Below are 27,808 nucleotides of genomic sequence, written 5' to 3' on the forward strand. Positions count from 1 at the left end.
AGCCCCGCAATGTAGGGAACACAGTATGGGCATTATTACTGTGTGGGGCACAAAAGGGGAGCGCTACTACTGTGTGGAGCACTATGGATGACAAGTGTAGAGGTGGGGAAAAGGCAGGAAAGGTGCAGGAGAGCAAGGAGCCAACAGATGTTTGTGGCTGAAAGAAGTCCATTCGGGCCATCACTATTCAGATTGATGGTCTATCATGAGAATAAAGGTCTAGCTATTGAGTCCTAGTTATAGTAAATCCACTAGCCAGGGTGTCGCCACCCCTCCGCTAAGCCATGCGCCTTTTTTAGTCACTTTAGAAAAGTGTCAAGAAGCGCAAATGATGTCACGAATATGGCATGCACCATCATTTTTATGCCACAAAACTGGCGCCAAAGCCTTGATAAATGTGCCGCATAGTGATGCAAACGGAGGGCATCTATACTAAGTGTGGGGCATTTCACACCTTCTCTTATCCGTGGTCTTTATTCTAGGTACTTTACATAGTTGTGGAGCTGGCTGTAAATTGGGACACGCCAGGCACGCCACTTTTGTAGGGTAATTAGTGGAAGAATTCGGGCATATTGTGCTTAGTAAATCTGGCTTTGTAATGAGGAAACGTGTATTATAGGCCATAGAATAGTCGTCATTTTCTTCTGTATTTCAGGAAGCAGGAAATCGAACAATCGAGCATCAGAATCTAAAAGAAAGGAAATATCAATTGAAAGTCAACTGCTCGTTAATGATTTCCTCTTTCCAATTAGCCGCAAGGCGTTTAGTGCCGAAGTCAAAAGCTTCCACTGAAAGTAAATACCAGCATTATACCGCATGAATGTCAGCAGCGGGTATGATGACTTTCTGTTACTCATTTTTCGGCTGTTTTATGCTTGAAAAATTAGCATTTGAGCTCATCTGAGTCTCTGCAGCATTTGAAGAGCTCAGCAATATGTATGTCTAATAAGGCAAAAACGTAACAAGAGGAGAGCTGCCTGAAATGGATTCCACACGTACAAAGGATAGGAGATCTGGGCTGCTGTAAGGGTGGCTTCACATCTGCATTTTTGCTGGATCTGTCAGGGATCAGCAAAAAGGCTTCGGTCGTGATAATACAACCGTCTGCATCCGTTATGAACGGATCCGGTTGTATTATCTCTAAAACAGCCATGATGGATCCGTCTCTTAAACCATTGTAAGGCTACTTTCACACTGGCATTTTGGTTTCCGTTCAGGGCTCTCACAAGCGGTCCAAAACGGATCAGTTTTGCCCTTAATGCATTCTGAATGCATTTTGGTGTCCGTCTGACGAAACTGAGCCATACAGATCCATTCTGACACACAATGTAAGTCAATGGGGACGGATCTGTTTTCACTGACACAATCTGGCACAATAGAAAACGGATCCGTCCTCCAGTGACTTTTAATGGTGTTCAAGATGGATCCGTCTTGGCTATGTTACAGATAATACAAACTGATCCGTTCTGAACGGATGCAGACGGTTGTATTATCTGAACAGATGCGTTTGTGCAAATCCATGATGGATCCACACCAAACGCGAGTGAGAAAGTAGCCTTAGTCAATGGGGGGGGGGGGGGCGGATCAGTTTTCTTTTGTGTCCAAGAAAACGTATCCAGCATCATTGACTTACATTGTGAGTCATGACGGATCCGTCTTGCTTCACACCCAACCAAACATTCAGTTTTGTTCAGTGACAATGAATGGGGACAAAACAGAAGCATTTTTCCCCCACTATTGAGATCCTATGACGGATCTCAATAGCGGAAAGGGAAAGCGCAAGTGTGAAAGTAGCCTTACAAGACAAGACATATTGATGTGAAAAGTATTTATACAGTGACTGGAAACCTAGGACATGTAGGGGTCTAAAGGGTCTGCACCCCCAGAACCCTGACCCTTCATGTTGTCTATGTGTAGGCTGCAGGCATTTTGGCCAATGATGGCGATATGGGGGCACTAAGAGGGAACTGAATGGCGTAAAAGGGGAATATCTAGGATTACTATGGTTTTAATAGATATGTTCATGTACACCTTCCCCATGCTTTCTTTATTTCAATTTGGACTCGACTGGCCCTTTTTCACCATGTAAACTAATCGCTCTGGTTTCTTTATATCTTCCATATAGCCCTTCCTGTTGCTGTATCCAACCAAACCCATGATGCCCTTCTTTCATTGCCACACCTCCAGCACCGCCCAGCTAGTTTATTGCTCCTCCCACCAAGCTAGTTACAAAGACGCCCCGCCCATGAACATAACATCACAGGCGATAAGAAAGAGCTGCATGGACATAAGTCATATGACCACAGCCCAAAACTGAAGACAGGAACCTACAATGTCAGGAAAACTAGAGCAAAATAGTGAAGCACCGCAGGCACTTTCAGGCTAAAATATGAATTTGTAACACCCCAGAGTTGTGTTATGAAACTCTTTTACCCAGCTACAACCTGTTAACGGCATTAACTTTGTCATCTAATGTAATTTCACATTATATTCTAACAAATGTGCATTTTAAGCCTTGTAAATATATATTGTTGTCATTCTTCATGTTCACCAGCAGGTGGCAGCAATGTTAGCAGGGACTTAGAACCAGCTTAGTGTTTCTAGACTGGAATAGTCATTCCAGTTTAGCTTCCCCCTCTGTGAGCAGAAATGGGCTGCACCCATATCCTGCCTCATGGGGAGGGAAGGAAGTTAAGTCAGTGTGTAACCCACCCCCTGCTAGGGGTAGGGTGTGCATGTAGGAGCTCCCAGATATAGGGGTCCAAATCCAGGATCTTGTCTCGGCTGAGACATAGATTATCATCCCCAGCAGCCTTGCAGCCTCAGCTGGAAGAAAACAAGCAGACACCTCCAGTTACAGGAAGAAGCATACCCTGAGACAATAACTGTGAGTACCATCCAGAGACCCCAGGAGAAGCCAAATTCCTCCTCAGCTAGTCAGTCCCAATACAGTAGAAGATACACAGTGCAGAAGCCAAATTCCTGCCACATATTACAGAGCTACCAAGCAGATGTCCTTTTCCTGCAAAAGCTCCAGGCACATGATAAAGCAGAAGATAATTTCCTGCCACACATTGCCAATACCTGCTAGGACCAAAGACTAATGCTGTATCTCGCTTGGATGAAAGCTGCAACTAATAAAGACAAGTTTGAACTTTACCCAAGGTCTGGATCACAATTACTGCTGCAAATTCCTCTATTACTCCTACTAGCATCACACTCATTTTATTGCAAGTGAGCCAGCAGTCCAGCCGTACCCAGGTAGAAGACACCGTTGACACCATTACCACTACCATACAGAGACATTACACCACTCTGGCATTCCTAACCTGGTACGTGAGTTATAACATCCTTAAAGGGCCCCGTGACTGTACCCTGCGTACGCTGCAATTGACGTCACAAACTAAACTATAAACTATCACCTACACCTGACCTAGCCATTGCATAATTGGGCGTTAGAGTGCATACCCCGATCCAGCTCACCACAAATTTATTCGACTCACATGAGTTAATTAAAACAAGGCATATCATATAGAGAATTCCAGTTTCCCACAGTCCACCCCTGATTTCTGACATTATAGGTTGATCGGATGTGGAAAAAACATGGAGTGGCACCGCACATGTGTTTGGTGGCATAAGTAAGGGGATTTGGAGGAAGGACCCAGCATCTGACTATCTTCCCTGTTTGTGGATTCCAGGAGAGCAGCGCAGTCCCCTAACTTTGTTTTAATTGCCTAATGTGAATTGAACCCACTTCACGAAGGACTAGCAGCACTCACAGTAAGGGCTCATGCACACGACCGGTGTTGTTTTGCGGTCCGTTTTTCACTGATCCGTTGTTCCGTATCTGAGGGTTTTTTTTTCTCTGATTTAAGTCCTCTTCCGTTCCGTTATTGCACAAAACATATCCATATGGTTTCCGTATTTAATCAGTTTTTTGCGGATCGTAAACAGAAACAGTAACTTATTAATCACCAAACACATGAGCAATATGGGCCGGGCATAGCATTTCTACAGTATAGATATGCAAAATACGAATGACATACGGATGACATAGGGATATGTTCCTTGTGCGTTCCATATTTTTTGCGGACCCATTGACTTGAATGGGGCCTCGGACCGTGATTTGCTGACAATAATAGGTCATGCACTACTTTTTGGTGGAACCGCCATGCGGACAAACGGAATCAGATTGCACACAGAGTAATTTCTGTATTTTCTACAGCCCCATTGAAGTGAATGGTTCCGCATACGGTCCTCAAAAAAAAAAAAAAAAGGAACGGAAGCGGAAAGAAAATACTTTTGTGTGCATGAGCCCTAAGAGATACAACCTGAGTTTTTTTTATAATACTGGGCTTTACAGGCCTTGACTGGGTCTAAAGGCTTCTGGCCCCCAGGCATACCATTGTGGTAGTTAGCAAATGCTGATTTTGAGGATCTACACCCTGCAGTGGGAATTGTAGCCATTTGCGATAACTTAAAAATGCAAATCACTGCATGTGGATATTTTATATTGATACCTACAGTAGTGCTCGAAAGTTTGTGAACCCTTCCGAATTTTATGTATTTTTGCATAAATTTGACCTAAAGCTACATCAGATATTTACACAAATCCTAAGGCTGGGTTCACACGGGCGTGTCCGGATTAGGTCCGGATGCGTACCGGTGTATTGCAGCAAACCTGCGCGAGTAGGTATGCAATTGCAGTCAGTTTTGACTGCGATTGCGTTCTGATGTTCAGTTTTTATTGCGCGGGTGCAATGTGTTTTGCACGCACGTGATAAAAAACCGACTGTGGTACCCAGATCCGAACTTCTTCACAAAAGTTCAGGTTTGGGTTCGGTGTTCTGTAGATTGTATTATTTCCCCTTGTAACATGAATACAGAATGCTTAGTAGGTGGTCAATTGAAGGTTAAAAAAATAATAATAATTAACTCACCTCCTCCTCTTGAACGCGTAGTTGCCGGTCTCTTTACTGCTTTAATGATGAGCTCCCGGCTAAAGGACCTGTGGTGACGTCCGATCACATGCTCCAATCACATGGTCCATCACCACAAGGGAAAACAATACAGTGAATAGACTGTCACCTAGCAACCATGCGTGAAAATCGCACCGCATCCGCACTTGCTTGCAGATGCTTGCGATTTTCACACAGCCCCATTCATTTCTATGATAAACGTACAATATAGAGCATGCTGCGATTTTCACACAACGCATAAGTGATGCGTGAAAATCCCAGCTCATGTGCACAGCCCCATAGAAATGAATGGGTCCAGATTCAGTGCGGGTGCAATGCGTTCACCTCCCGCATTGCACCCGTGCGGAAATCTCGCCAGTGTGAACTCAGCCTAAGGCCCCTTTCACACAAGCCAGTTTTCCGCACGTGTGAATTTCAATGAGCAGCATTTCAATGAGCATAGTTTTTCACGCAGCATATTCTATATCCTGCGTTTTTCACGCAGCCCTGGCCCCAGAGAAGTGAATGGGGCTTCAGTAAAAAACGCATTGCATCCGTAAGCATTGCATCTTGCAAATGCAATGCGTTTTTCACTGATGGTTGCAGGGAGATGTTGTTTGTAAACCTTCAGTTCTTTACCACGCACGTGAAAAACACATCAAAACGCATTGCACTCGCGCAGAAAAAACGGAACAACTGAACGCAATCGCAGACAAAACTGACTGAACTTGCTTGCAAAATGGTGCGAGTTTCACTGAACGCATCCTGAACACATCCGGACCTAATCCGTCACGCTTATGTGAAAGAGGCTTCACAGTAGATAAAGATACAAACAAATGAGTAAAAAATATTAGATTTAGGCCTCTTGCACACAAACTTTTTTTTTGATTTACATTCCGTTTTTTTCTGCGTTCCGTAGCCCCGCAAAAAAATTTAACATGTCCTATTCTTGTCCGTTTAATAAACGGAAGGTACTCCGTATGTCTTTTGTTTCCGTATTTCAGTTTTTCCGTTCCATTCAAAGATAGAACATGTCCTATTATTGTCTGCATAATGGACAAGGATAGTACTGTTCTATCAGGGGCTAGCTGTTCCATTCCGCAAAAAACAGAATGCACACGGACGTCATCCGTATGTTTTCCGTTTTCTTTTTTATTCGGATCCATTGTAACAATGCCTATCCTTGTCTGCAAAACGGACAAGAATAGGACATGTTCTATTTTTTTTTGCGGGGCTACGGAACGGACATACCGTATTTATTGGGGAAGATGGTCCTTTCTCTGGATCAACTTGCAGGATAACAGGCTGAACTGGATGGACAGACGTCTTTTCTCAGCCTTATAAACTATGTTCCTATGTTACTATGTCTGTAAGTGGCAAATGTATTTGAACTTTTACAATTAGCAGATAATTTGAAGGTGAGGCCGAATGCACACGGCCATTGTTCACGGCCGTGAGCGGTCTGTGGAACCGCGGCCTGGATTCCTCCTGAGAGCAGGAGCGCACGGCGTCATTGGTTGCTATGACGCCGTGCGCTCCCTGCTGCCGCCACAGTACAGTAATACACTGGTATAGATCATACCAGTGTGGTACTGTATTGCGGCGGCAGCAGGGAGCGCACGGCGTCATAGCAACCAATGACGCCGTGCGCTCCTGCTCTCAGGAGGAATCCAGGCCGTGGTTCCACGGACTGCTCATGGCCGTGAACAACGGCCGTGTGCATTCGGCCTAAGAGTCAGGTGTTTTCAATCAATAGAATGAGGTGTGAGTGGGAAACCTGTTTAACCTGTAGAACAGCAAAAAAAAAATATGGCAGCTCACTGTTGAACTAGGGATTAGGGATTATTCTGAATTAAAGTGGTACTATACCTACTGTACATGAAAAATGGAAGCTCTTTGTGCACATTTTTAATCAAACATGTGTCAAGCCCATCTAAAGATATTAGACAAATGGAGGAAATTCAAGACCTCCCCAGGCGAGGTCGACCAACAAAGATCACTTGAATAGCAAGGCGTGTAATAGTCTGCAAGGTCACAAAGGAATGCAAGATAACCTCTAGGCAACTAAAGACCTTTCTCACATTAGATCATGTTGGGGTTTTCCGAGATTTTCACACTGATGACCTACCCTCAGGATAGGTCATCAGTATCTGATCGGTGGGGGCCCAACAAATGGCATCCCCGCCGATCAGCTGTTTGAGATGACAGACATGCTCCTGTGCTTTTCTCAGCTTTTTCCTAAGCATTCATTTGTCACATAGCCTAAGAGCAGCTTAGTCCCACTGAATAGAGCTGAGCCCGATACCAAGTACAGTCACCATACAATAACAACGGAGGACCTGGTAATGCTGGGATTTTGAGAAGGACTATTTAAAATTACACAGTGCCGACCGGTTGGCTGCAACACTTATCATAGCTGATATGATCATCATTTTTTTCAACTGAGCACCAAGCTTAGTCCTCTGATGAACCTGTAACTTATCCATTCATGGGAAATGCGTTGGAACATTTGGCTAGGTAGGGTTTTCTAGGGACAGCCATGATCAGCGGGACCACCGCTTTTGGAGCAATTACTCCGCTTTTAGGCAGGGGCATCTGTTAGCAGTAGGGACAGAGTCCCAGACCAATTTTGCCTAAGAGCAGATATTGGACAACAGACCTTGTTTGCACATGGCACTTTGTAGTTTGAATATCTACAGAAACCTTTGAACACCTGGCATGCTTCCATTATTACACGGACCATCGCTTCTGTGATCCTGCAATTTCTCCAGTTCAAGTCTGTGTCTCAAGATTATCAATGGTGACAACAATCATATTGTGAATTCCAAATACAGTGGATGTTTCTAACTTTCCAGCGTACATCAAACCGCAAGTGATAACGAAGGAATATCAATTTAGACTATAGTTTGATTTTGATTAGCCCCATCGGTCCTCATTAGACCTCGACCTTAGTGTTATGTTTGACCTTGTATCTAACATTTATTTTGCTAAGTGGTTTTTAATATCTAGAAATAAAAGTTATACACATTGTTACATCCTCGCTGCCGGGGCATTTTTTAGATCTTCTGAGAGGGATACAAAAATTGACTATTATAGAGACATGCTGTGTAGTCGGTTGGTCACTGCCTACAGCCATCGCCCATCCTCAGGTAGGTCTGACTGGGGAGACCCTCTGTGCTCACGCTCCACTGCCATGACTGGTGGGGGGGCAGGAGCAGCACCAGCTCTATATTCAGCAACTTCAGTCTGGAGTCTATGATGAGCAGTTTTCTTCAGCCACCTACTGAAGAAACCACTCAGCAGCAGGACATCCAGCAAAACCTCAACCAGCAGTTAGTGGCATACTTGGACTGCACCCTGTCACCCATGATGCAAGATCCCCTGGACTACTGGGCATACAAACTTGAAGTGTGGCTGCAACTGGGCATGCTTTTCTGCCCGGCAAGTAGTGTAGCATCAGAAAGGGTGTTCAGCATGTTGTGGGGGCATAGTTACCCCTAAGGCTGGGTTCAGACCTGAGCGTTCGGGATGGAGCGCTCTTTATGCGCGATTGTATGCGCGTTTACAATCGCGGCTCCGGAACAAGGGAACGCCCATTGTCGCGCGTTCCCGGAAGTCTATGTACGGGAACGCGTGACAAGACGCCCCAAAGAAGCTCCTGTACTTCTTGGGGCGTCGGGCGTTTTACAGCGCGATCGTACCTGCTGTAAAACGCTCAGGTGTGAACCGGCTGTAAGAGAACTCGCAAAATGGATTAACCACGATTTCCAGACACCGGTGCCTGATGCAACAGAATAGATCATTCTGCCACTAATAATCATACTGCAGTGTGCTTCCACACCGGAATATTCTGCAAAATGTTACTGCCTCTGCTGTTGGACCCCCTTCCCACTCTGTCATGGGGCCACTTTTGTCCCTGTTACTGCCACTGCTGTTGGTCCCCATCCCCACTCTGTCATGGGGCCACTATTGTCCCTGTTACTGCCACTGCTGTTGGTCCCCATCCCCACTCTGTCATGGGGCCACTATTGTCCCTGTTTGTCCATGTTGACATCACTGTTTATTTTTCCATTCTTCTGATCCGTCAGAAGAACAGAAAAATAAAAAAAAAAGGATCCTGTATTTTGAGCATCCATAAGGCCTCTTTGACACGGTCAGTATTTGGTCAGTATTTGACCAAAAGCAGAAGTGCAGGAGTGGGTCCAAAACACAGAAGAGATGCAAATATTCCATTACATTTTATCACTGTTTTGGACCCACTCCAGTTTTTAGCTTACAAATAGTGTTGATCGCGAATATTCTAATCACAAATTTTTATCGCGAATATTGGCACTTCGAGAATTCGCGAATATCTAGAATATAGTGCTATATCTTCGTAATCGCAAATATTCTAGATTTTTTTTTCCATCAGTACCCATGTAATCCCCCACTGCTTCCTGCTTGTGGGTCAATGAGAAGACTGCAATATCTTTGAATTTAAGAGTAGTGTTGACTGAATTTTCAATTTTCGCAATCAAGAAAATAATGACTGGAGATCACGAATTCTCGAATTTACGAATTTATGGCAAATATTAGGCCAAAAATTCAGGATATATCGTGAATACGAATATTGCCTATGCTGCTCATTACTACTTACAAATACTGATCAAATACTGACCATTCCCTGACCGTGTGAAGGAGGCCATTAAAGTCTAGCAGGCAGGAAGTCTTTTTTCTTGTTAAAAAAAACTGATTTCAGACATAAATGGCCAAACATATGCAAATTGAGCATAAGGCCTATTTCAAACAGTCAGTATTTTGCATCAGTATTTGATCAGTTGTCACGGTCATATTGTTGTTTGACAGTGACGCGGTTGCAGTGCAGACTCGTTGCTGGTGGCCCCTTTAAGGTGTGCCTTCCTGCTGTTTGGTGAGCTAGGGGTTAATCTTTTAGCTAGTGGGGATTATGGTGTGTCCTGGGTATGGCCGCAAGCTTGTTATATACCTGTGGCTTGCAGGCTGGGGGCAGTTGTACTACAGCCTTGTCTAGTGATGCTCCTTGCCTGGGTGATTCTGCCTAGTCCTTCAGGGTCACCTTATTTGACATAAATTGTCTTTCCTTATGTTTGATCCTGGTTCTCCACCTCACATGTTATTTGTTAGGTGTGGGTTTACGTTCAGGTTGTGTTGTACGTCTTCATGGTTGTTACATGCACGGGCGTACGCAGAAATTTTTCAAGGGGGGGGGGCATAATTTTATTGACATCCATGCTCTGCTTGTTTCTGAGAATGTGATGTAGGGAAGGGGCATATTCATTATCACAAAGTATAATAACGCATGAGCTGTGCAGTGGCGCTCAGTATGTACTGTATTATACGTAGTGTTACTCATCAGATCTAAACTGAATAATGATGCGCTCCCCCTGCTCCCCATGTTACTGTACTAGCGGTACACATTTTACGCTCCTGTAGTAAGCACTAGCAGCTAGCAGGCAGGCCGGACGGCCGTAACTTACAGAGGTCACGTGCCTTCTCCGCCTACTTTATGAATGAAGCAGGCGGAGCAGGCACGTGACCTCCGTGAGTTATGGCCGCCCGACCTGCCTGCTAGCTGCTAGTGCTTACTACAGGAGCGAGACATGTACCTGTAAGTATGGTACACATGGGGAGCAGGGGGAGCGCATCATTACTCAGTTTAGATATGATGATTAACACTACGTATAAAACAGTACATACTGAGCGGCGGGGCCAGAGTACAGTGCCTGCACAGCCCGCCGCTCTCCCCACCTTATCCAGACCCTCCCTAGGAATCTATGGCTGGGATAATGATGGGGGGAGGTCTGTGGGTGGCATTCTGATGGGGGGGATCTGTGGATGACACATTTAGCAGTGTCATCCACAGATCCACCATCCCATACCAGCGCCATCCACAGATCCCCCACCATCATAATGCCATCCACAGATCCCCCCACCATCATAATGCCATCCACAGATCCCCCCACCATCATAATGCCATCCACAGACCCCCCCAATCATAATGCCATCCACAGCTCCCCCCCCCCATAACAGTGCCATCCACAAATACCCCACCCCATAACAGTGCATCATCCACAGATCCCCCATAATAGTGTCATGCACAGACCGCCATTACTTCAAGCACACCTTTTGGTAAAAAATATATTTTTTCTTATTTTCCTCCTCAAAACCCTTAGGGCGTCTTATAGGGCGAAAAATACGGTAATTCCCGAGGTCTTACCAGCCAGCTACAACCTCTCAATGTTTCCATTAATAAGCCATTTAAAGTGTTCATGAGGGAGGAATGGAACAAGTGGATGGCAGCTGGGAACCATGACCTGAATCTCACTGGACGGATGAAGAGGTCCACCATCACCCAAGTCTGTGATTAGGTGAAAACATCATGGCAGGCAGTCAACGATGAAATCGTCGTCAGATCCTTTAAAAAGTGTGGCATTAGCAATGCCTTGGATGGCACTGAGGACAATATGCTGTACGACAAATCTGAAGGCAACGATACTAGTAATACTGAGCCACAGAGTGCGATTAACCTGAACAGTAGTGATGAGGTGTTTTTGGGGTTCCCTGGTGAATAGAGGAGTACTGTACCTGGACATTTAAGTCAATAATGATGGTTATTAATGCTGCTGGTTACTACTGTTGATGTTTACAGTGTTAAAATATTGGTCTGTTATTTTATTAAAAGTTTTGACACACCTTTTGTCAAAAATATTTTTTTTTCCTATTTTGACCCTCTAAAACCAGGTGCGTCTTATGGGCCGGTGCGTCTTATAGGGAGAAAAATATGGTATGCTTGGGTTCCAGTCGTGGTGGCAGCGGCAGGTAAGTGAGTTTTCCAGTGTTCTTTCCTGCCAATCCAGATGCTGCATATGGTCATTTCCGTTCCACCTGTTACTAGGCAGCTGGAGACTCCAGTTCGTCTGAGTCACTGAGGAACCGGTTGTCTCCTATTCCTGACCCCTATGCCAGGGTCCGTCAGGGTCAGCAGGATACAGGTTCCAGTGCATGAGCCCTCCCACCTTCAGGGTTTGCTCATGCGGTCAGGAGATCAGTGTCAGGATTAGGGCGGCAATAGGCCGCTCCCTGATCCCTGCCTCCTGGCCTAGTTGCTACCTTTATCCCCCACTCCCCACCGTGACATCAGTATTTGTAAGCCAAATGCAGGAGTGGGTTCAAACACAGAAGAGATGCAAATATTTCTATTACATTTTATCTCTGTTTTGGACCCACTCCTGTTTTTGACTTGCAATTACTGATCAAATAGCGATGAAAAATACTGACCAAATACTAACCATATTTGTTTTCTGTTCTTGTTACGGATCAGAAGAATGGCAAAATAAATGGGGCCACTATTGAGATTGTTACTGCCACTGCTCCCACCCTTCCCACTCTGTCATGGGGCCACCACTGCCAATAGTACTGCCACTGCTGCCACCCTCCCCACTCTGTCATGGGGCCATTACTGCCGCTGCTGCTGCCACCCTCCCCACTCTGTCATGTGGCCAGTACTTGAATCTTAAGCCGGCAAGGTTAAGTCCACGTTGACAAATTTGGACTGATGCTAACATTAACCTTTAATACTGACGCACAGTAAATCTATAGCTAACAGAAGGGATTTAAAAGTATGTGTTTGGACTACCACAACAAGCATTAAAATAACTTTTTTTCTGCTACTTTATTGGCACTGCCTCCCTTTCTTTATTTTGTTCTACTAAGGAGCCATTTTGACACAGCTCCTGCAGGTGCACACACATGATTTTGGATTTACTGAAGGGTGCTGTATGCTTTTCTTTTTGTTTAACAGAACAGAATATTTATATATCTTGGTCCACTGCACAGTGATGTAGACGGTGATAAATGACACATGTAATAATGACAGCACGGTACCTACAGAATGGATTAACTAGGAATGTGGGTGCACATAGCGATACACTGTCCCTGCAATCTCCCTGCAGTTTAACTTTCAAGCCTTCACACTGAGATTGGGCCACCAAGTTGGATAAATATGATTAGGCAGAGTGGCCTGGGTATACCTCATTCATGACGAATCGCCATTCGTGACGAATTAATTAGGAACAAAATTAATTTCTTGTCAACTTTCGGCGAATCGGCTTTGCTCATCTCTAGGACTAATCAGCAATTACTGCAAAAGGGGGTCACACTAGACACTAAAAGTAAAGGTGACATACTTACATACTGCCACCCACGGACATGTGATATTGGATCATTTTCCTCAATGAATAAATGACTAGGGCTAATATTTTTGATTAATTTGTTTAATTGAGTTATCTTTATCTACTTTTGGGACTTGTGTAAAACTCTGATGTAGGTTTAGGTCAAATTTCAGCAGAAATATAGACAATTCTAAAGGGTTTCCAAACTGTCTAGCACCACTGTACAGCATGCAGACCACAGAAACATAAGTTGGTTGTGTCAATTTTTAGCCTTCCCTGCTCAAGTCACAATACTTTTTGCTCTGCTGCTATGCCCAGTTTAAACAGCGCAGTCAGGAAAAATGAAAGTGTCAAGTCAACGGATCCATTTATGTGTGCCTCTACCTAGAGATGCATTATTAAAGAGTGCAAATCAGTGCAGTAAGGGGTGGAATATCGGTCAATTAAAAAACTACCGGGAAGCAGGAAGCAACTAGCTAGGATTTGTGGGAGATGTGATCTTCCAGGGAAACGTAACACATTATCCAGTGAGACATAGTTTTTATTCTGCATAAATTATGCAAAAATGGCCAACTTTGTAAAATTCCTGTAATATGCATGGGAGAAATCACGCCTCCCTGGAGACAGGTTAATAATGGATGAGCATCCTGTCAGCAGTACCGCAATACTTTAACGAGAAAGTGTCAATCAGTCAGAGACCCATCAATAATAAATGTGACTACCACCTGCCTGTGACCATGCAGTAAACAGGGGCGCAACCCATCAAAGCCAAACGTGTCTTCAAATGCTACGTTGACTTTCATTTCCCACTAAGTGTTAAAATGGTGCTTTAGAAAATAGACGTTTTTTCTTAAGGCCATGGATGACTCGTACAGTTTTTATTTTTTTATGAAGTGTAGACGTCTGGAAAAGTGAATCAAGGACAACACAAACGTTCCAGCCATACAAGGAGAACAAAATGAGATATTAAAGCAATGGCAGAGGCAAGCAGTAAAATCAACAGAGGAGCGGATAGAAATAATGCTGATAAGCTGGTCCTCTTTATCTTGTAAGATGGAATGAAAAATAGAAGTGTCAGGAAGATCTGACACAATGATGGTAACTAATACTATCCTGTTTTATAGCATACCAAATAATCAGATGAAATGCAAATGCAGTGCGGTTTAAGGTATACAGTTTTACATAAAAAATCCTTATATTGAGCCTATAATTGGACTATATACAGTGATGGCCAGTTCGCAGTGTTCGCCAGCGAACACATGCGGGCTGCCATCTTTAGTAAGGTTAGACTCACCCGTCCGGCGATGCACAGGTAAGCCCTTACCTGTGCCGCTAGCCAGTCTGAAATTAAATAAGGTCACCGGGAGCAGGCAGACTACCTCTTGAAGCTCATCAAGAGAATGCGAAGAGTGTGCAAAGCAGTAATCAAAGCAAAAGGTGGCTACTTTGAAGAACCTAGAATATGACATATTTTCAGTTGTTTCACAATTTTTTGTTATGTATATAATTCCACATGTGTTAATTCATAGTTTTGATGCCTTCAGTGTGAATCTACAATTTTCATAGTCATGAAAATAAAGAAAACTCTTTGAATGAGAAGGTGTGTCCAAACTTTTGGTCTGTACTGTATAATTTTTTTTAAGCCATTAATTGTGCAAATATTTCTGGCCTTAAAGGGGTAATATAAAAAAATGAAAATCAGACATCATATAGTACATGACAGTCTCTTTCTAACAAACTTAGAACCAGCCCTGTACCTCACATGGATCCACAGATCGGCCCATGCATTGCTGCAATTGCTCTGCTAGATTTATTTCTACCTGGCACATCAGGGGCCATGTTCTTTCTCAGGGGGCATATCCTTTCTGCTAGTGGCAGTTGAAGGATAGAACTGAGCCTGTATGTCAACCTCAGTGAGCTGGACAGATAATTTAGAAAAAGGGCAAACAGCAGGTGGCGCTATACATATAGATTTCAGTGAATAACATTACAATTTTTAATGACATGCACTTACAAAAGTATTCAGATCCAGGTGCTGGTTTGAAAAATGTTGAATATTTTTGTGGGACAACCCCTTTAAAAGTTCATGTATACAGCAGAGCCCTCTGCAAAGCAGTGCAGGAAGCCTACAGAGCTCCTTAGTACAGAGCCTATGCTGCTGCATAGGCACAATCAGATTTCATCTGTATGAAGATGGATAGGTCATCAGTATTAAAATCTAGGAATAACCCTTTAAGCTTCCAGGTTTCCTTACAGATCATAGAACCGAAAAAAGAAGAAAAAGGCCTCCCTATAATACCGTAAATAAGGGCAAACAGAGAACCAATCATATAAACCTATAAGTGCTGCTATAAAAACAACCATAGAATGCCCGGTAGAAATATAAATACTTTATTAGATCATCAATTGATCACAAAAATTCATAAAATATTTTACACAGAATTAGGGCTGCAGCTAACGATTATTTGAATAATCGTTCAGTTGCCAATTAATTTCTACGATTAATCGATTAATCGGCAAAAACGACAAAATTACAAAACAGAGAGGTTTATATGATCTTACTTGAAAAAATATGTTCAAAGGCCATATTAAAACAAATTGTGGACGACACTATTATGGGGGATCTGTGGACGACACTTATGGGGGATCTGTGGACGGCGCAGTTATGGAGAGGGGGATCTGTGGGTGGCGTAGTTATGGAGAGGGGGATCTGTGGGTGGCGCAGTTATGGAGAGGGGGATCTGTGGGTGGCGTAGTTATGGAGAGGGGGATCTGTGGACGGCGTAGTTATGGAGAGGGGGATCTGTGGGTGGCGCAGTTATGGAGAGGGGGATCTGTGGACGGCGTAGTTATGGAGAGGGGGATCTGTGGGTGGCGTAGTTATGGAGAGGGGGATCTGTGGGTGGCGTAGTTATGGAGAGGAGGATCTGTGGACGGCGTAGTTATGGAGAGGGGGATCTGTGGGTGGCGTAGTTATGGAGAGGGGGATCTGTGGGTGGCGTAGTTATGGAGAGGGGGATCTGTGGGTGGCGCAGTTATGGAGAGGGGGATCTGTGGGTGGCGTAGTTATGGAGAGGGGGATCTGTGGGCGGCGCAGTTATGGAGAGGGGGATCTGTGGGTGGCGTAGTTATGGAGAGGGGGATCTGTGGGTGGCGCAGTTATGGAGAGGGGGATCTGTGGGTGGCGTAGTTATGGAGAGGGGGATCTGTGGGCGGCGCAGTTATGGAGAGGGGGATCTGTGGGCGGCGCAGTTATGGAGAGGGGGATCTGTGGGTGGCGCAGTTATGGAGAGGGGGATCTGTGGGCGGCACAGTTATGGAGAGGGGGATCTGTGGGTGGCGCAGTTATGGAGAGGGGGATCTGTGGGTGGCGCAGTTATGGAGAGGGGGATCTGTGGGCGGCGCAGTTATGGAGAGGGGGATCTGTGGATGGCGCTGTTATGGAGAGGGATCTGTGGGTGGCGCAGTTATGGAGAGGGGGATCTGTGGGTGGCGCTGTTATGGAGAGGGGGATATGTGCACTGTTATGGGCATAACAGTGCACAGATCCCTTTCCTCATAACAGTGCACAGATCCCCTCTCCTCCCCATAGCAGTGCTATACACAGACCCCCCTCCCCATAGCAGTGCCATAGACAGATCCTCCCCCCTCCCCATAACAGCCCCGGCCCCGATGCTTATAAGTCGGACTAATCACGTCTGCATCTTTATTTTACCTTTTTACAATGACGCTCCTGTAACAGCCAGGCAGAGCGGACGGCGGCGTAACGTCACTCACTCACGTGACGCACCTGCTCCGCCCACCTCATGAATGAAGGAGGCGGAGCAGGCGTGTCACGTGAGTGAGTGACGTTACGCCGCCGTCCGCTCTGCCTGGCTGTTACAGGAGCGTCATTGTAAAAAGGTAAAATAAAGATGCAGCGACCGCCCGCCCGCCCGCATAGCAACGAATTGGCGATTATTCGATAACTGGATTCGTCGACAACGAATCCAGTTATCGAATATAATCGATTACATCGATTAATCGTTGCAGCCCTACACCGAATTTCTATGGAGAATAATCAGCAAAACAGACTGGATGCAATAGTCCCCCCCGTCGGTGCCTCAAACACCCGCCAAACAGATGGAATACATGTCAGTGTAATATGCAGTGAGGTGATTCACCAGTAGAAAATATCAATAAACATCTACTACAAGTGTCTGTGATGTTCAACTCACTGCACAACCCAGCGGAAGATTAATGTGTGAGAAAATGCAGCCCAAAAATAGTAATACAATGGAGCGCAGAGTCACATAACATCCACCAAATACATCCAGATGGAATATGCCCATATACAATAAATCAAAAATAACAGGCTGCAAGATCAAACTCCTACACAGAAATGTCCACTGGGGACGTGAACATACCCACAGACATGATGAAGGGTTAAGGCACCGAACACAGGGCAGAAGAGAACCCCGACGCGCGTTTCGCCTCAGCTTCGTCAGGAGGTTCCTTACAGATCAGTCAGCACATCCCAATGAGCAGGTACACGTTGCAATGGCTAAAAACACAAAGAAATAAACACATTGCAACAGCACTCTGAAAACCAGATAAAGTACAAGAAAATATTCTGATGCTAATTCTACGCTTATTTAGTAAATTTGAGATTCTTGGCAAATCTGTAATCTGTTATGTTATCTGTTATGTGCCATAATGGCCACCATAAAATTCAGGAGGTGCAGGTTTCACATGCATTCTGGGTCCACGCTATACCTCTCCTGGTGCCAGGCAGTGAGAGCAGGCTACAGCTTTAGGGCTCGTTCACAAGACCATGTGAAGCCCGTGGCAGTATTGCGGATCCGCAATACACGGGTCCCGTTCCGTGGCCATTCCGTATCACAGATGCGGACCCATTCATTTCAATGGGTCCGCAAAGCCAGAGATGCAGAACGGAACACTACTCTGAGGTTCCGTTCCGTGCTTCCGCACCGCAAAAAGATAGAGCTTGCTCTATCTTTTTGCGGAACGAAGGGATCACGGACCCATTCAAGTGAATGGGGCCGCGATCCCTATGCGGCTGCCACACTGCAGGTGCCTGTGCTTAGCGGACCGCAATTTGCGGTCCACAGCACGGGCACGGGCTTTACACGGTCGTGTGAACAAGCCCTTATACTTACACTAATTAAAATCAGCCTATAGGGCAAAAAGGCCACGAATCTCAAATTTACTACATAAGCATAGCATTAGCATCAGAATACTTTCTTGTACTTTATCTGGTTTGCAGAGTGCTGTTGAATTTTTTTCTTTGTGTTTCTAGCCATGGCAACGTGCACCTGCGCATTGGGATGTGCTGAATGACCCCCTTTTTTCTTCGCAGTTTGTACCAGAGGTGTGGCTGACACCTCAGTCGTGCACTCCTGACCAGCCTGTCTGCCCCATAGGCTGATTTTAATCAGTGTAAGTATAAGGCCGAATACACTACTGTAGTGCAGCGGCAGCATGAAGCGCGCGGCGTCATAGCAACCAATGACGCCGTGCGCTCCTGCTCTGAACAGGAATCCAGCCCGGCATACCATGGACCGCTCTCGGCCTCGGAACACGGCCATGTGCATTCGGCCTAAGGCCTCTTGCACACGATCGTGGTTTGGTTCCGCATCCGAGCCACATTATTTGCGGCTCGGGTGTGGACCCATTCACTTGAATGGGGACGCAAAAGATGTGGACAGCACTCTGTGTGCTAAGGCTTGACAAAGGCTGATTTTCAGCCGAAACGTTGCTGTTATATTTGTCTTGAGGTCGAAATAAAAAATACTGGATGATGTGAGATGCTGCCGGAGCCATCTTTATTTCTTTGTTCATCCTATGGCCTGATGGATCAAGGGCCAACGGCGAGGCTGTTGCATTGAATATACACATCGATGAGAGACCGCACAGTGCTGCTTCTATTTACTACTTGTTTCTAGCACTCTGTGTGCTGTCCACATCCGTTCCTCCGTTCCGTGGCCCCACAAACATTATAGATCATGTCCTATTCTTGTCCGTTTTGCGGACAAGAATAGGCATTTCTATAATGGGCCGTCTGTTCTGTTCCACAAATTGCGGAAGGCACACGGGCAACATCCATGTTTTGTGGATTCGGTATTTGCAGACTGCAAAACACGGCACGTTTGTGTGCAAGAGGCCTAAAGCTGTAGCCTGCTCTCCCTGCACTCATTGGATGCCTTTTGGCACCAGGAGAGGTATAGAGTGGACTCTCATTGCATTTATTGGAGGCGATCTGTCACCAGTAGAGGTATGGAGTGGGCTCACATGCATGTTGGTACCTGCATTCCCTGGATTTAATGGAGGCTATTTTGGCACCAAAAATGACATAAAGCAGAGTGGACCCAGCATGCATGTGGAACCTGCACTCCCTGAATTTTATGGTGGCCGTTATGGTACATAACAGGCAGAATTTAGTGTAAGGTTCCCGTCTTATAGAGATCGCCTTGACGTTTGGCAGACGGGCCCAAATCATTTTGTAAAAAATGTATTTGCCAAGAATCTAAAATTTTCTAAATAAGCGTAGCATTAGCATCAGAATACTTTCTTGTACTTAGTTGCATTGTATTTTTGTCGTTGTCCTTACAGATTACAGCTGATTACTTTTATTGCAATACCTTTCTAATAAAAAAATGGATTGTTCAAGAAGTTTAACCCTTTTAAAGCATCTCTCTAACCTACTAGATGTTACTTATACGACAATAATTCCTATAATTTATAAACGCCTTCTAGCAATTATAAGTCACAGTGTTCACCTAATATCCCATGTAGATGGTCCCTTAAATTTCTAAATGCCATGTATATAGGAGCCTTAGGGCTCATTCACATGACCGTATGTTTTTTGCGGTCCACAAAAAACGGATCCGCAAAAATTACGGATGACATTCGTGTGCATTCCATATTTTTCAGAACTAAACAGCTTCATAGAACAGTACTATCCTTGTCCGTAATGTGGACAATAATAGGACATGTTCTATTTTTTTGCAGAAAGGAAATACGGACACATAGAAACGGAATGCACACGGAGTAACTTCCGTTTTTTTTTGCAGACCCATTGAAGTGAATGGTTCCGCATACGGTCCGCAAAAAAAACTAAACGGACACGGAAATAAAATACGTTAATGTGCATGAGCCCTTAAGGGGTTTTTCCGAGATATATAACTGATGACCTATCCTCAGGATAGTTCATCGGTATCGGATCGGTGGGGGTCCGATACCCAGGACCCCTGCTGATCAGCTGTTTGAGAAGGCACCGGCAATCGTGTGAGCACATAGATGCTCAGACAGTGCCCAAATGGTCAGTATGGTCATGTTCATAAAGTTACAGTAGTTCTGATCACTCAAGTCACCACCTTTAGCCATAATTAATTTTATTGCCTGTGAGTGTGAGAACAACCTTTTGATGAGAAAAGAATGTTTGTTCAAGAAACTTTAGAATGGACACTAAGTACAATTTCTTGTGCAGAAAAATGCTTCCAGGTAAAAGACATTGCAGAAACCCCATGATTTAACTAATTTAAGAACGGCATCCTACAAGGAGTACTTAAATCCTGACCTAAGGATTTCTGTCAGAAAAGATAAGTCATTGACATACAGTGCATTCAGAAAGTCTTCAGACCAATTCACCTTTTTTCACATTATTTTGTTATGTTTTGTTCTACAATCGAACAAATTCACGTTTTCCCTATCAATCTGCACTCAATACCTCATAATTAGAAAGTGAAGATAGAATTTTAGACCCTTTGCTATGACACTTGAAAGTTAGCTCTGGCGGGCTTTTGTTTCTCTTGATAATTTTTTTGATGTTTCTACACCTTGACTGGAGTCCACCTGTGGTAAATTCAGCTGATTGGACATAACTGTCTATATAGGGTCTCAAAGCTGACAATGTATATCAGAGCAAAAAACAAGCCTTAAGGAGAGAAGAACTGCATGTAGAACTCAGAGGCAGGATTATGTGGACACACTGATGTGGAGAAGGGTACAAAAAAGTTTCTGCTGCACTGAAAGTTCCCAAGAGCACAGTGGCCAACATAATTCTTAAATGGAAGAAGTATGGAACAACCAGGACTCTTTCTACAGCTGGCTGCCCTACAATCTGGGAAAAAGGGCTTTGGTAACAGAGATTACCAAGAACCCAACGGTCACTCTGGCTGAGCTCCAAGCATCCTGTGTGCAGATGAGAGAGACTTTCATAAGATCAACCATCACTGGAGCACTCCAGAAATAGGCCTCTCATTAAAATACACATGAAAGCCTAAAAAAAAGCACCTAAAGGACTCTTAGACTGTGATAAACAAGATTATCTGGTCTGATAAAACCAAGATTGAACTTTTTAACTTCAACTCTAAACATCATGTTTGGAGGAAACCGGGCACTGCTCATCACCTGACCAATACCATCCCTACAATGAAGCATGGTGGTGGCAGCATCATGTTGTGGGGATGTTTTTCAGTGGCTGGGACAGGGAGACTGGTCGGGGTTGAAGGAAAGCTGAATGGAGCAAAGTACAAAGATATTCTTAATAAAAACCTGATCCATTCCAGAGTATTCTGTACCTCACCTTCCAACAAGACAATGACCATAAGCACACAGTCAAGACAACACAGGAGTGGCTTAAAGAAAACTCTGTGAATGTCCTTGAGTGGCCCAGCCAGAGCCCTGACTTGAACCCAATCAAACATCTCTGAAAAGAGATCCTTTTCTCTCTCTGCAGAGAAAAATGGCGGAAAATCCACAAATGCAGGCGTGCAAACTTTGTGGTATCACACCCAAGAAGACTGAAAGCTGTAATCACTGCAAAAGGTACGACAGTTACCGTAAATACTGAATAAAGGGTCTGAATATTTGTCAATGCAAGATTTTAGTTTTGCCTTTTAAATAAATTAGCGAATATTTGAAACATTCTGCTTTCACTTTCCATTATGGAAGAGGTCATTAGCATGCGGAAGGCAAGGGCTGTGAGAACAGCACTGCACTGGCTGTCCTCACCTTCCCTAGTCTTCTTCCGGCCCCGCTCTGTGTCCTGACACATACAGCGTCTGGATATAGTGCACATAGACGCGCACTACGACCTGACACTGTGTGTGCTGTCAGGTCACAGTACAGCGTGGCAGGAAGAAGACCAGGGAGGGTAAGTGAATATGCCAAGAGGAAGTGCAGTCAGGAGCTGGAGGGGTAAGTTTATTTTTATTTTTTTATCGTCTAAAGTCTGATTGGGGCTGGGGGGACTGATCTGAGGCTAATTGAGGGTGGGGAAGGTCTGATCTGAGGCTGGGGGGGGTCTGATGGGAGCTGATCTGAGGATAATGGAGGTGGGGGGCAGATCTGAAACTGAGAAAGGGACAAAGGCAGGAACAGTTGCGAAGGAAGAGACAGGGACAGTGGCAGAGTGAAAGCTGGGGGAACCCCTCTCTGGACCTCCCTGGGATGAGCTTCCTGCCATTAATGCCAAATAAAGAACTAAATAAATAACATTCTGAACAAAAAAATTACACTGCTATGTGTGGTCAAAATGGCACCTGTACTATTTGTAATATATATAGTGCAGGCGCCATTTTGTGCTGCAAAAATACAGTGCTCTAGATTTTTTTATTGAAGGGCAATTTCTGTAACTTATCCCTAAGTCGGTTATATTTTTGACCAGATCAAATTTTTTAATTGAGAATTTTGTATGGCCCCCGAAGGATGTTACAAATATTCAAATGGCCCTCGGCAGCAAAAAGGTTCCCCACCCCTGATATAGGGTATTAAGTGCAGAAGGGTAGGGGAAAAGCTGAAGGCTGCAACGTAACAAAATGGGAAAAAAGTGAACAGGTCCGAAGATTTTCAAATGCATTTTATATGCGTGTGGTGAAAACTGTGCTGCCAGAATTCATATCACCAGGATCAGACTCTAGATACTGCTGGTAGAGAATGCACCAGCTAACTGTATATGGCCTCATGCACACGGCCGTTGCCCGGCCGTGGCCGTATTGTATCACGGATGCGGACCCATTCACTTGCCTCTGCAGCATAAAAAAATAGAACATGTTCTATTTTTTTTTACAGTGTGGAGGGATCACAGACCCAATCAAGTTGAATGGGTCTTGATCCGTCCCGGCCGCCGCACGGATGCAAATTGCAGTCCCCAATGCACGGAACAGCCGCACAACGGCCATGTGCATGAGGCCTGTTAGTACAAGCAGACATGGGTTGACTTTATTACCCCCTGTCTACAGTAAGCATCTTTAGATATAGAAGGACAGTTGTATGCCATCTTCACAGTTTTCACTGCCTGGCCCTGTCAATCAAAGTGCAGAGGGTATGGCAGTTGCATAGAGAGTAGAGCCTTTAGATATAACGGCAACACCATTATATATACCCATTGTTCCTAGAGATCATTTTCCTCAGCAATGTGGGCACATAAGAACATGGGACCAACGCAGATGCCTTCAGCTGCCAAGCGCACATGTAACCGGTCAGACAGTTTCATAGGTACAAATCTGCTGACAGATGCCTTTAAAAGTGCTAAGTCTGGCACAAATCGGTCTGTGTCAACCACACATCAAAACTGAAATTTCCATAAATCGTAGGTGGTTTATCTATGTATGTATGTATGTCTAAGCCATGGCTTGTACAGGTGGAGCACATTGAAATGTGCTCCACCTGTACAAGCTGCGTAGCAGAGATCCGCGTTACAAAACCAAGGCAATTTGCTGTGAAACTGCTTGTTATGTGGCTCAGACACTTTTAACAAAAATCACCTGCCATCACTTCTCCTGACTTCAATTGTTTTCAAAGGGCTATCCGACAAGTATTTAAATGCTAAACACACTGCTTTCCAGTGCAATTTCTACCTTTATTCTTTTTTTTTACCTACATTACATTTTCCATTGAAAAATAAAATGCAAAGTGATATTTCCCTGGGAAAGAGAAGCGTCTTGCTGCCATCTTTTGGAAGTGGCTCCCTAGGAATCATAGTCTATCTTTTTGCCAAGCCTTGGGACATGACAATGGAAAATACAAGTTGTTTGACTATTATTTTACCATGGAGCATTGCCACTAAGTCTCCATACACAGCTGGCCTCCTTATGGAGAACCTATCCCCCCCCCCCCCCCTCCCTCGACCCTCGAGCTACATCCAAGGCATTGCGCTCAGCCAGAATTCTACTCTATACTGTTGAGGGGAAAGCACCCCAAAACAGCTATCTGTGGATGGGTATTTGGCTTGGCTATTTCCCCAAGGTTTGTTAACCCCTTCCCTGACCACCATACGGCTATTTTCGTTGCTGGTCAGAACTTTAAAGATGGCACTTGACTGAGCAGTGCGAGTGCCATAGACATGGGGGTGCCTGCTGTTTCATACAGTAGGCACCCGGGGCTAATGTTCGCGACCGACGGTAATGCCAATCGCGGACATTTAACACTTCAGATGCCGTAGTCAATTCTGACCATGAGCATCTGAATGCTGAAAACCCAAAAGCATGTGCTTCCGGGTGTGCTCTGGCTCTCCCGGCAGGGATCGGAGGAGCCAGAGTGTGTCAGCGGAAGACCTTGTCCTCCTGTGAGACAGGACGCTGCTGCTTAATAATTTCTAAGGAACCCCTGCATGTGTCAGGGCTCCATAGACATACAGTAAAACCCTCATAGACTCCAATGCTAGTGCTTGTTAGAGTGCCCTATGGTAACTACAAAAAAGTGTGAAAATATAAAAATTTATATTTTTATAAATTTAATAAAACCCCCAAAAATATAAAAAATCAAATCACCACTAAAAAGTCATAAACACCCCAAAATCACTGAAAAGTATAGATCACCCCACAAAAAATGAGTCTTCACACAGCTCCGCACAAATAAATACGAAAAAGTTATAAGGGTCAGAATGGAGACTTAAGGAGAAATATTTTTTCAAGGTTTTTAGTATTTTTCAGTATAAAAAAAAGCAATAAAAAATATACATAAGTGGTATTGCCGGATTTGTGCTGACCTGAAGAATGAAAGTAACTGGTAAGTTTTATGGTACAGGGAACACCATAAAAAAAATTCCCCCCAATTTCAACCTATTTACCATTTTTTTACCGCTTCCCACCAAATTGTATGCCTTCGTAAATAGTGCCATTAGAAAGGGCATCTTGTACTGCAAAAATCAAGCCAATATACAGCTATATGAACAGAAAAATATTAAAGTTATGGCTTTGGGAGGGCTAGAAGTGAAAATTGAAATGAAAAAAAAAAAATGGGAAAATCGCCCAGTCATGAAAGGGTTAAAAAGTAGGACTTGTATGGATTACTTCCAAAAGGTGGCACTAGTCAGACTGTTCTCTTTCTCTGGGAGATGTATGTGTGAAATAAATGAAGATGGAAAGTGTCACTCAATGCTTTGCTTTAGAAAACTGAGTAAATAATGAGTTCGAGATTCAAAGATCTAAAGATTGTCATATCATTAATTGATATGAATAAAACCATTTACAACACCTCAGACTGTGAAAAAATCCATTATCAAGACCTAATGTTTATTTCATGCAGAATATGAGTAGTGCCGTTACTGTGATTGTCCACATAATTAAAGGGACTCTGTCACCAGTTTCTAACCCCCACTTTTAAAAATATTGTTCTGTCCATGGAGCCCTTGTGATTACTAAGGTGTTGTTATAAGCTAAATCTGCTGGCTCGTTTTGATAAAAAAACGTTTTATCTAACCTGTCAGTCATATAGATAAGGTGCCCAGGGCGTTTCTCATGGTCTGAAGATGCCGCCGCCGTTGGTGCCCAGCTCCTCCTCTGCTCTGGTCAGCGCCGCCTGAATATCAAGAAATACGCCTCCGGCTCTCCCTCAGTCCCCCCTCCTTCTTTTCTAAGATCCCACGCGTGCGCACAGACGTGGACAGACGTGCGGCTCCGGACAGCTCTTGGCAGGCTCTGACTGGCTGGCGGCAGTGTTCGTCTTATGAGGAGGTTGAGCGAAGTGCGCGCGCATCAGGCACAGGCCTGTGCACACGCGCGGGATCTTAGAAAAGAAGGAGGGGGGACTGAGGGAGAGCCGGAGGCGTATTTCTTGATATTCAGGCGGTGCTGACCAGAGCAGAGGAGGAGCTGGGCACCAACGGCGGCGGCATCTTCAGACCATGAGAAACGCCCTGGGCACCTTATCTATATGACTGACAGGTTAGATAAAACGTTTTTTTTATCAAAACGAGCCAGCAGATTTAGCTTATAACAACACCTTAGTAATCACAAGGGCTCCATGGACAGAACAATATTTTTAAAAGTGGGGGTTAGAAACTGGTGACAGAGTCCCTTTAATGTTTCTATGCCCCCTTATCTTATGTAACCCTGCTGAACACATCAAAGGGCCAGGTTTGGGATTCTTCCTAAGCCAAGGGTCTCATACTCAGCTGGGTATGTGGGCCACGCATAAAAAAAAAATTAATTGACAGGCCCTGTTCATTTCAAATATGATGCAATACAAAATTATTGTTAATAGAATACAGCACTACATACCTCTTACATCCAGTGATGTCTCCTCTGATGTACATGTTCTCTTTACTCCTCTCCATTTGGACCAGACCGCCTTCTTTCAGCCATGTCTCGTTTCTGAAGAGTTTGGCACACAGACATCTTAGGTTTGGTATCTGATATTACTCTAGGGGAAAGCTTGGGATCTAGTGATCACCAGTCAGTGTGGGTTACTATAAGTACAGTGACTGAGTCACACCACACAAAAACAAAAGTTTTAGATTTTCGAAAAACTGACTTTTCTAAAATTGGATTAGAGGTATACGAATCCCTATCAGATTTGAACAGTTTCAATGGAGTCCAGGAGAAATTGGACTACTTAAAAGTGGCACTATTGAAGGCAACATTAGGCTAGTCAGTAAAAGCAAAAAAAAAAAAAAAAGAAGAGACCACTGTGGTACTCAGCAGAAAAGGCCAAAATCATTAAAAACAAAAAAGATGATGACAGGCAAATTTATAAGATTAGGCAGAGAGAGGCCAAACAAGTTATAAGAGCTTCTAAAGCACAGGTGTCACAACCAGACAGCTGAGAAGCTCTGACAGAGGCCTTTCAGAACCTCCTCCTTGAGTTCTCTTTGTTGTGCTGTTCAGTTCCTCATCTCGTTAGCCTCTCTCAGCTGTCATGGAGTTGGACTGATTGCATCCCTTTAAATTCCGCCTCATAATGCATTACTGGGCGGCTTATACTACTTCCTGGAGTGTGTGTGCATGCTGATCTTGTTTTCCTGTCTGCTACAAAGTTAAGTGCTGAACATTTATCTGTTATTTTCTGTTTGCTGGATCCCAGGTGACCCTGACTCCCTCCGTGTCTGGTGTAGGGAGCCGGTGGTCGTGTCCCCTCACTATTGTAGGGTGTTCAGGGGTTATATAGTCGAGGTACGTGGATATGCAACCTTCCACCTCTGGGATCTTTGCATAGGCTGAGCAGCCAGGGAAAGTCTCAGGTCTTGTGCAGGGGTCTCCCTTTTGGTTCCTTAGCTTTGGATCCACTCAGTCATATATGCATGTTGCTTTGTCTTGTTTCCTGTACACCGTCCGTGACATTATAAGCCGCCAAAACCGTCTCAAGCATGGATCCGGTTTCACTTTTGGCTGAGCGCTTCCAGGGTCTTTCATTGGAGGTAGCTGATCTCCGTAAGAC

The 27,808-nt window shown here is 44.5% G+C and overlaps 1 protein-coding gene across 1 annotated transcript in view; it reads right to left on the reverse strand.

The window, feature by feature from the left end:
* STPG2 (sperm tail PG-rich repeat containing 2) overlaps positions 1-26,785 on the reverse strand; it is a 993,492-nt gene extending 966,707 nt beyond the window's left edge. The window contains exon 1 of the mRNA XM_044275675.1: positions 26,653-26,785. The gene's annotated coding sequence lies outside the window, so the exon portion shown is untranslated. The remainder of the gene's footprint in view (positions 1-26,652) is intronic.
* Positions 26,786-27,808: the final 1,023 nt, after the last annotated feature.

This window comes from Bufo gargarizans, chromosome 1, assembly GCF_014858855.1.
Source record: "Bufo gargarizans isolate SCDJY-AF-19 chromosome 1, ASM1485885v1, whole genome shotgun sequence".
Classification (NCBI taxonomy): domain Eukaryota; kingdom Metazoa; phylum Chordata; class Amphibia; order Anura; family Bufonidae; genus Bufo; species Bufo gargarizans.